Here is a 9,815-nt window from a genome sequence, read left to right on the forward strand (position 1 = left end):
CACCGCGATGGAGGCCTTCTACGACAAGAAGGAAGAGGAGAAGGCGGCGCTTAAGGTGGCGAAGAAGGCGGACCGGGAGGAAAGGAGAGCGAAGGCGGCGGTGAGGAAAAGGAGAGGGAGGAGAAAGTCGCGAGGAAGGCGGAGGAGAAGGTCGCGAGGAAGGCGGAGGAGAAGAATAATGGCGCCGGCCCAACGACGATCATCGTCGACTCCTCCTCCTCCTTCGAGTGGACATCGACTTCGGTGTCGTCGACAACACCGAGCTCCTCCTCCGACTTCGACTGGGATTCTGATTAGTTTAGGCTAGTTTAAAAATAAATTTGGTTGTAGCGTTGAACTTTGCAATATATTTGTATTTTCAGTTTATTTTTAAGTTTTTTTTATCTATTTACACATGCAAATGTGCGAAAATATTATTTTCCGTGCGGCTTTTTAGCGCGTCTGCAAATGGACCAATTAGTCGTTGTAATTTAGCGTGGCGGTTTAACGCGTCTGCAAAAGCAGTCGGCAGCGCCGCGCACTACATCCGCATAGCTCGCGCTATAAACACAAATTTACAGTGTTCATTCATTTAGCGCGTACGTTGGAGATGGTCTGTTTAAGCGAAAACATCCACACCAGTAGCATATAATATGTGCATCATCAACGGGATGTGTTTTCCCCTCAGCGGGATGTGTTTAATGTAGAGCCCACTTGTATTTTCTAATGAAAATTCTGCAGGCAGAAATCCCCAATTCCCCCTACGCAGGTCCTCTCGTCAATGGAGAAGCCTACACCGCTCCATCCCGCAGGCGTCGCTTCCTCTGTCCGTTCCCTGCTGGTTTGCTTCTTCATAATCTTGCGGCTTGATCTAATTCGCCAGGGCCGCCCCAATGATTCTACCGTCTCCCTGTTTTGCAGATTTGCCGTCCTCCATGTTCACACGAGCCACCCCGTCGCCACGAACACCCCATCCTCCGTCACAGGAGCAGGTAGTCCATCGATCCCTCCCTCTCCCATGAACCGCTTCGTCCTTCGCGTGATACAGCTCTACAGACACCACGTCGAGCAGTCTCATGAAATCCACATCGCATTTACTCTATTTGCTCCGCCTCCTCAAAATCCTGCTCGCAGTCTCTCCCGAGCGTAAACCAGCAAGGGATAGTCTGGAGGAGTGGAGGGTGGCGGCGTGCGGGCGAACAGCGCGCCGGACCGGGCAAATGTGGGGAATCGCGGGCGGTGGCTGCAGTTTGGGAGGCGGCAGGGTGGAGCAGCGGAGAAGAACACCTAATTGGATTAAGTACGGAACGGTCACGAGAGACAACTTGCCGGTGGCACTGCCTGTAAATTCATTAGGAATATAGGGGCAATAAAAAACGGACGACGACCGAGGGAGAAATCCTTTTCCCTTTATTATTAGGTATAGACTAGTGAAAATAAAAACAAGAGACAAAAAGACGCAATTGCAGAATCTAAAGGAGATACCTTCGAGCACTCACACACCGGCAACAGTGCTAGAAAATAGCTTAGTAGTCGGAGGATGTAAATACCTTTTACCTTACCTCCCCGGCAACGGTGCCAGAAAATAGCTTGATGTCTACGTGTGCTTCTATTCTTGTAGACAGTGTTGGGCCTCCAAGAGCAGTGGTTTGTAGAACAGCAGCAAGTTTCCCTTAAGTGAATCACCCAAGGTTTATCGAACTCAGGGAGGTAGAGGTCAAAGATATTCCTCTCAAGCAACCCTGCAATTACGATACAAGAAGTCTCTTATGTCCCCAACACACCCAATACACTTGTCAGATGTATAGGTGCACTAGTTCGGCGAAGAGATATTAAAACGCAGATGATATAGATGGATATGAGTGGTAATAACAATCTGAAATAAATATGGCAGCGAGTAAACATGCAGTAGAACAGTAAGTAAGCGGTGTTTGCAGTATTGGAAACAAGGCCTAGGGATCCTACTTTCACTAGTGGACACTCTCAACATTGATCACATAATAAATAAATAACTTCTCCTCACTTGTGCTACATATACTCTTGTTTGATAACAAACACCATTCATTGTGTAGGGCTACAAGAGCTCCCTCAAGCCGGAGTTAACAAGCGCCACAACATTCAGCATTCATATTTAAGTAACCTTTAGAGCATAATAGATCTTTGTAATTTAGACCAAGTACTAACATAGCATACAAACTGTCACCATTACACTATGAAAGGAGGAATAGATCACATCAATACTATCGTACTAATAGTTAACTCCATAATCTACAAGAGATTACAATCATAACCTACGCCAAGAACTACACGATTCACACACTATCACCATTACATCATGAAGGAGGAATAGACTACTTTAATAACATCACTAGAGTAGCACATAGATTAATAGTGATACAAAGCTCATCATATGGATCTCAATCGTGCAAGGCAATTCATGAGATCATTGTATTGGAGTACATGAGAGAGAGATTAACCACATAGCTACCGGTAGAGCCCTCAGCCTCGGGGGAGAACTACTCCCTCCTCATCATGTGAGACAGCAGCGGCGATGAAGATGGCGGTGGTGTCGATGGAGATGCCTTCCGGGGGCACTTCCCCGTCCCGGCGGCGTGCCGGAACAGAGACTTCTGTCCCCCGAATCTTGGCTTCGCAATGGCGGCGGCTCTGGAACTTTTCTCGTATCGTGGCTTATCCGTCTCGAAGTTTTAGGTCACGACGACTTATATAGGCGAAGAAACGGAGTCAGAAGGGGTCTGGGGGTCCCACACACCAGGGGCCCCCCCCCCTCTGGCCGCGCCGCCATACTGTGTGGGGGCCCTGGGCCTCCCCTCTGGTCCCTCTCCGGTGTTCTGGAAGCTTCGTGGAAATATAAGATCGTGGGCCTTGATTTCGTCCAATTCCGAGAATATTTCCAGTGTAAGATTTCTGAAACCAAAAACAGCAGAAAACAGGAACTGGCACTTCGGCATCTTGTTAATAAGTTAGTTCCGGAAAACGCATCAAAACGATATAAAGTGCGAACAAAACATGTAGGTATTTTCATAAAACTAGCATGGAACATAAGAAATTATGGATACGTTTGAGACGTATCACTCGTCGAGGTAAAAAATATACTCCCTCCGTTCCTAAATATAAGCCATATAGTGTTTTGAGAAAAAATCCATAATATAAGGTTTACGACGTTGCTTTACTTATATGGACAATATTTTTAGTGATTTGATTATGTTTCCTTAGCTTATGCAAAGTCCTCTATTGACTCACATTAATTGTCTAGGGTTAATCACAACTAAACATGGTGTAATTTGTTATAGATGCAGGATATAGGCCGAAATGCTAATTAGTCTCGGTTTGGCATAATAGATAGTCAATTTGTAGCATTCAAGGAATACTTCAGTTTCTATAAATACTGTTGGTTTGATATACTTCAATTTTAGGAAAACTTTAAACTAGGCCGTATTCCCTGGTTTCCTTATATGTAGGTCCCAGGATAGAGGCAGGTGAGGAATGGGATGACTTTTGCATGTATCCCAATCTAGTGGAAATGAATCCTACACAAGTTGAAATCCTGAGTTATCTTGTTGACCAAAAGTGCCCCCCGCAATTCCTTTTTATGTGTGCACTATAAAGAGTGCAAGTACCGTGGAAGGCAGTTCCAGAATGGTAAATAATTACTCCATCTCAAGGATGTTTTTGCATCTTTAATTATATGTTGACAATTACTTCATCTGAACGAAGTTTTGCATCTTATAATCTGCAGTACTTCAACCGGAAGTTTACCGAGCAGTACATCTCGAGGAATATGCACCTTCCAGATAATGACTTTGTTGTCTCTTACAGTGAGAGACATTGTGTGAAAGTGAGGATTTTCCAGGGCAAAGGGAAGGTTGACGGTGCAGTGATCACAACTAACTAGAGAGATGTGGTGCAGAAGAGCAATATGAAGGCAAATGATATCTTTGTGTTTTGGTTCCGCAAGCGCGCCCGGGGCGGTCTCATGTTGCATGTTAGGAAGCTCGAGAAATGAGCTAGCAGGCTGAACCTCTCTAATTAAGCTAGTAGTACTATATATATGTGTGTATGAGCTCAAGTAATATGAGCGTTGAACCTCTTATCGATGTGGTACTATCTAATGGCCTGTTGGTCTATGTAATGTGCTCAAGTAAATGAGCGTTGAACCTCCTCGGTAGTATCTATAATTAACGTGTCCTTTTGGTACTATGTTATTGAGCTCAAGGCTGGCACTATATATGTGTAATATAATGTGCTTTTGGTGGTCTATATATGCTGGAGTATATATAGATATATATAGTTTGCTAGCCGTAATTAATTATTAGTCATATATTAGCCTGTTGCTTAGCTAATGCTCCTGTACAAATTAACTGTTGTCCTAAATCAGTATCCCCTCTGATAGATTATGTAACAAGATCATATCCATAACTAAAAAAAAAGAAGTTGCCTTAGTTCCACTATGTAAAGGATAAAGGATGGTAAGCTGACAAGATCTCTCCAATAGGCACCACTGGTTAACTGGCACGTTGACATATCTAGAGGTGCTGGGTTCGACACCCAGATCTCACTCTTTTTGATTTTTTTTGGCGCCCAGGAGAAGCCCAAATATCCCTTCCGAATCCAACTCCCTCCGATAATCTAGCAGAAATTGGAATCCAACTCCCTCCGCAACTCGGCGGCGGCGGGGGCGGTGGTCACCGGCCCCGTCCCTCTCCGACGATGAGCCCCGTCCCTCTCCGATGACGAGACCCGTCCCTCTCTGACGACGAGCCCCGGCCCTCTCCGACGACGAGCCCTCTCCGCATCTCCCGGTCTGCACCCCTCTCATCTCTCCCCTCTCGATCTGTTCTTCTTCGTCAGTTCACAATATCGAATCTCTGTGATCTGAGGTGACGGCGGTGGTGGGTGTGCCAGCGCTGCGTCCGAGCAAGGGATCTGCTGTCCATCTGCCTCGCCGACGACGAGCCCCTCGCCCTCGCCGACGACGAGCCCCTCACCCTCTCCAGGACGAGCCCCGTCCCTCTCCGACGACGAGCCCCTCCGCATCTCCGGTCTGCACCCCTCTCATCTCTCCCCTCTCGATCTGTTCTTCTTCATCAGTTCACAAAATCGAATTGAACTGCTGTGCATTGCTTGAAATTGGAACTGCTGTGCAGTTAGGTGTGTGCTAATTGCATCATTTTGTTCTTCCGCAGATAGACAGACGCTGGATTACAACAATAATTAGAAGGTTTTCCCCTGAACACACAAAGGGAGTGACAGAGTTTATGCAGTTTGTTCGCTTGAGTGCTGCCAATGATGATCAGGTGCTGTGCCCATGTCGTAGCTGTCTCAACCGGTGCACAAAACCTCTAGATGTAGTAGAGGCTCATTTGCTTCTTTTTGGGATGGCAAGCACTTATGACCGATGGGTCTTCCATGGAGAACCATTACATCCTGTACCTGAAGCTGGACATGGAGGACAAGGAGGTGCACCTGAAGCCGGACATGGACATGGAGGTGAACCTGAGGCTGGACATGGAGGTGAACCTGAGGCTGGACATGGAGGTGATGCAGGGGCACACCATGTTGGTGGAGGTGATGCAGAGGCACACTATTTTGGTTTGCAAGAGGAAGATGGTTACGAAGATGATAGAATTCCTGATCTGCTTGCTGATTTGTAGAAGTCAGAACCGCAAGGTGCTGGAAAGGACACTATATTTGCTGAGTTGATAGAGGAAGCCAAGCGCGCAGCCAGCGATGGGGGTACAATGTCAAGGTTTTCACTCACAGTCAAGTTACTTCAGGCCAAGTCATACTACCGGATTAGCAACGTTGCATTCAACGCGATACTCTTGATTTTGGCCTTGCAATACCCTACTAGCTCAATACCAAAGTCATACGAGGAGGCACTTAGCATAATCGGCAGGTTGGGACTTGGTTATGATAGTATCCATGTGTGCCCGAATAACTGTGTATTGTTCCGGAAGGATTATGCCAAGGAGAATAATTGCCCCAAGTGCAAAGCCTCCAGATGGAAAGATGCTGATGGTAGGAGACAGATCCCAGAGAAGGTGCTGAGGCACTTTCCATTGATTCCAAGGCTGCAAAGAATGTTTCTTTGAAAGGAGCAATCAAAGGAAGTACAGTGGCACAAACTGAAGCGGCAAGACATGGAGAATGATCTCAGTCATCCAGAAGACGGGGATGCATGGAAGGATTTTGACAATATTCATAAAGACTTTGCCGCTGATGCCAGGAACATAAGGCTTGGACTTGCCACGGATGGTTTTAATCCCTACGGGAATATGAGCAACTCCTACAGCATGTGGCCTGTATTCGTGGTGCCATACAACCTTCCACCGTGGGCATGTATGGATCAGTCCAACTTCATGCTTACATTGCTAATCCCTTGTCCATCCTCTCCAGGAAAAGATTTTGATGTCTTCATGGAGCCTTTGATGGAAGAGCTGCAGGAGCTCTGGAAAGGTGTAAAATCATATGATGCCAATAGTCCAGACAAGTTTGATCTCCGTGCTGCAATCTTATGGTGTATTCATGATTATCCGGCACTGCACACATTGTCAGGGAGGGCCACAGCTGGTTACCAGGCATGTGTGCATTGTGACAAAGAGAATTGCTCCAAGAAATTAAGGAACAAAATCTGCTTTATTGGCACCGCCGTTGGCTACCTCGGCACCATCCTTGGAGAAATAGCAAAGAATTCAATGGTGCTTCTGAAAGCCGTGAGAAGCCAGCGGAATTCACTCCAGAAGAGCTGAAGGAACAGCTTGATAGGGTTAGAGATGTGATACCAGGCAAGCTTCAGAAGAAAAGGAAACGTGAGGACGGTCAGTGTTGGAGCCGTAGGTCATGTTTGTGGGACTTGCCATACTGGGAAGATCTAAAGCTGAGGCATAATCTCGATGTAATGCACATTAAGAAAAACATCTGTGACAATTTGATTGGTACTTTCATGAACATACAAGGCAAGACAAAAGACACTGTGAATTCAAGGCTTGATTTGGAAGACATGGGCATAAGACGCGACTTGCATTTGCAGCCTGTTTCAGCTGACTCTTTTGAGATGCCACAGGCGTGGTATACAATGAGTAAACAAGAGAAAATTGCATTTTGTGAATTCATAAAAGCTGTGAGGTTTCCAGATGGGTACACGTCTAACATATCCAAGTGTGTTGCTGCTGATAAGTGCAAGCTTCAAGGGCTGAAGACCCATGACTGTCATATATTGCTTCAAAGGATCTTACCGGCTGGCCTGCGAGGAACAATCCATGAAGACATATATGAAGTGGTTGCTGAGCTTGGAAATTTCTTCAGAGAGTTGTGCTGCAAAACACTGAAGAGAGATGTTATGGACAGACTTGAAAAGGAAATCGTAGTTATTCTTTGCAAACTTGAGAAGATCTTCCCCCCATATTTCTTCGACGTGATGGTGAATTTGGCCATCCATTTACCAAAAGAGGCAAGGCTTAGAGGCCCAGTGCATTACGGTTGGATGTACCCAGTCGAAAGAAGGTTGATAACATTGAAGCGTTATGTCCGAAACAATGCCAGGCCGGAGGGATCGATTGCCGAAGCATATATTGTTGATGAGCGCCTGACATTTTGCTCGAGATACTTCGACGATGTTGAAACAAGATTCAACCGTCCAAGCAGAAATCCGGAGCGGGATGATTCACATATTGGTGATGTGTCTGTTTTCAAAAACGGTGTGAAATTTATTGGAGCCTCTCAATATGTGTATGCAGGTGAGGACTATGACAACATGGTGTGGTATGTGCTCCGAAGTTGCCCTGAGGTTGATCCATACATCGAGTACGTTTCTCTTCATCCCCATATATAGATAGGTTATTGCAGCCTGTCCAAATAATAATTAGGATCTATTTTCGGTTGCCATTCCAGCCTGTGCAAACAAGAGTTGAACCAACGAGGTGGTCTGATCAATGTTGATAGATGGCTTGCCAAGAACTTTGCTAGATGGTTTCAGACTCATGTGAGATCTTTAGTTGGTTTATTTCTGAAGATTGGAAAAGTTCATGATATAAATTTTCTGTGTGTGTTACTCACCCCCTGGTTGATTTTTTGCAGATTGGAAAAATGCAAAATGATGTCTGTCCTGATCTCTATGCTTTGGCGTGCAAACCAGATTTTAGAGTGAGACTATATTCGGCATGTGTTGTTGACAGTGTTCGGTACCATACTATTGACCGCGAGAAGAACAGAAAGACACAAAATAGTGGAATCGTTTCTGAGGGAGATCATGATGGCAACAGCATTGACTTCTTTCGTCAGCCGAAATCCATCATCAGATTGCAATACAACTCCAGCGGTGGCGTGCATCGGTCAGTTGTCCTCTTCCGGTGTGACTGGTTTGACCTTGGTGGTAGGAAACCCGGATTCGACAATGATGGACACTTCAAAAGTGTTAACACAGAAAAGTTTTGGTACAAGAATGATCCTTTCATTCTAACATCACAAGCAAGCAAGGTCTTTTATGTGCCAGATACTTTGTTGAAAGGAAAATGGCAAGTGGTGCAGAAATTTCACCATAGACATCTATGGAGTGTAAAAGAAAATGAACAGGGACCCGGTGTTGGTGTACTTTCATATCAAGATGAAGATTCCAGTCAAGTTCCTGTGCAAGAAAAAGAAGGCACTGCACGGAGTAGGACGAGAAGTGACCAGGAACGTGTGCTACTTGAAAAAGTCATTGTGGACAAACTGAAGAAACGGAGCAAGGAGGTTATTCCTGAAGAAATCGAGGAGGTTGATCAGACAATGTACCAATTTTGCTGTGATGCTGATGATGATGGAGGAAATAGGACTAGGAATCATCCAGTTTTCGAAGAAGATGAATAGCAGTTTGAATCTGTAGTTTGTGTAATGGATGAATAGCAGTTTGAATCTGTAGTTTGTGTAATGTCAGTTTATTTCAGATTATGTGTCAGGTTGTTTGGCCCAGAATTTATGTTGAACATGCCTGCTTGTTTTTCCCATAATTTATGTTGAATATGTCAGTTTTTTGTTCCCAGAATTTGTGCCCAATTTTTTGGGGAATCCATGCCCATTTTTTGGGGAATCCATGCCCATTTTTTAGGGGAATCCATGCCCAATTTTTTCAATACATGGCTGACGCCGGCGACCATATATGGGCGGCGCCGCTGTGCATGGCTGACGCCGGCGACCATATATGGGCGGCGCCGCCGTGCAAAAGGAGTTGCTACACATTTTCAACAGAACTCATTTTCAACAGAACACATTTTCAACTGAACAGAATTGCACACATACATAGACATGGTTCAAATTCAGGAACTAAACATTGTGGCACGAACAGACAAATGGTTGGAATTACAACACAATAACTCTAGCATATACTCTAGCTTCTTCACCTCCTGACCAACAGATCACTGAATTCACCCTAATTTCAGTTCCTACACATCACCCAGGTACAACAGATGACAAAAGCTACAGATAGCACCCAAACCATGAAGCCTGTCATTTTCTTTGGTTCAGGGTTGCTCTGTTTCCTTGCAGCAAGCAGAAACTTTTCTTCCTGGAGCCTCTCAATTTCTACCTGGAGCCTCTCAATTTCTTCATCTCGATCCCAAACAGCATCACGCAGATCACGAACTAATTGTTTGTGATGTGCATCGAGCGGATCATCAATCCACTTAAACACTTTACACCCTATTCCACCAGCAATCTGACACATGAAGAACAAAAGAGGATAAGTAAGCCATAGTAGAAAAGAAAATTCAGAAGATGGCGGGCTCCAGGAAATTCAGAATGGGGGCGGGGGGGCGTGCTCGAAGACTAATCGAGCA

At 45.3% G+C, this 9,815-nt stretch overlaps 1 pseudogene; it reads left to right on the top strand.

Annotated features, from left to right (window-relative positions):
• Positions 1-7: 7 nt before the first annotated feature.
• Positions 8-8,850, top strand: LOC139833750 (uncharacterized; annotated as a pseudogene).
• The last annotated feature ends 965 nt before the right edge of the window (positions 8,851-9,815 follow it).

The sequence above is a fragment of the Lolium perenne genome, chromosome 7 (assembly GCF_019359855.2).
Source record: "Lolium perenne isolate Kyuss_39 chromosome 7, Kyuss_2.0, whole genome shotgun sequence".
Lineage (NCBI taxonomy): Eukaryota > Viridiplantae > Streptophyta > Magnoliopsida > Poales > Poaceae > Lolium > Lolium perenne.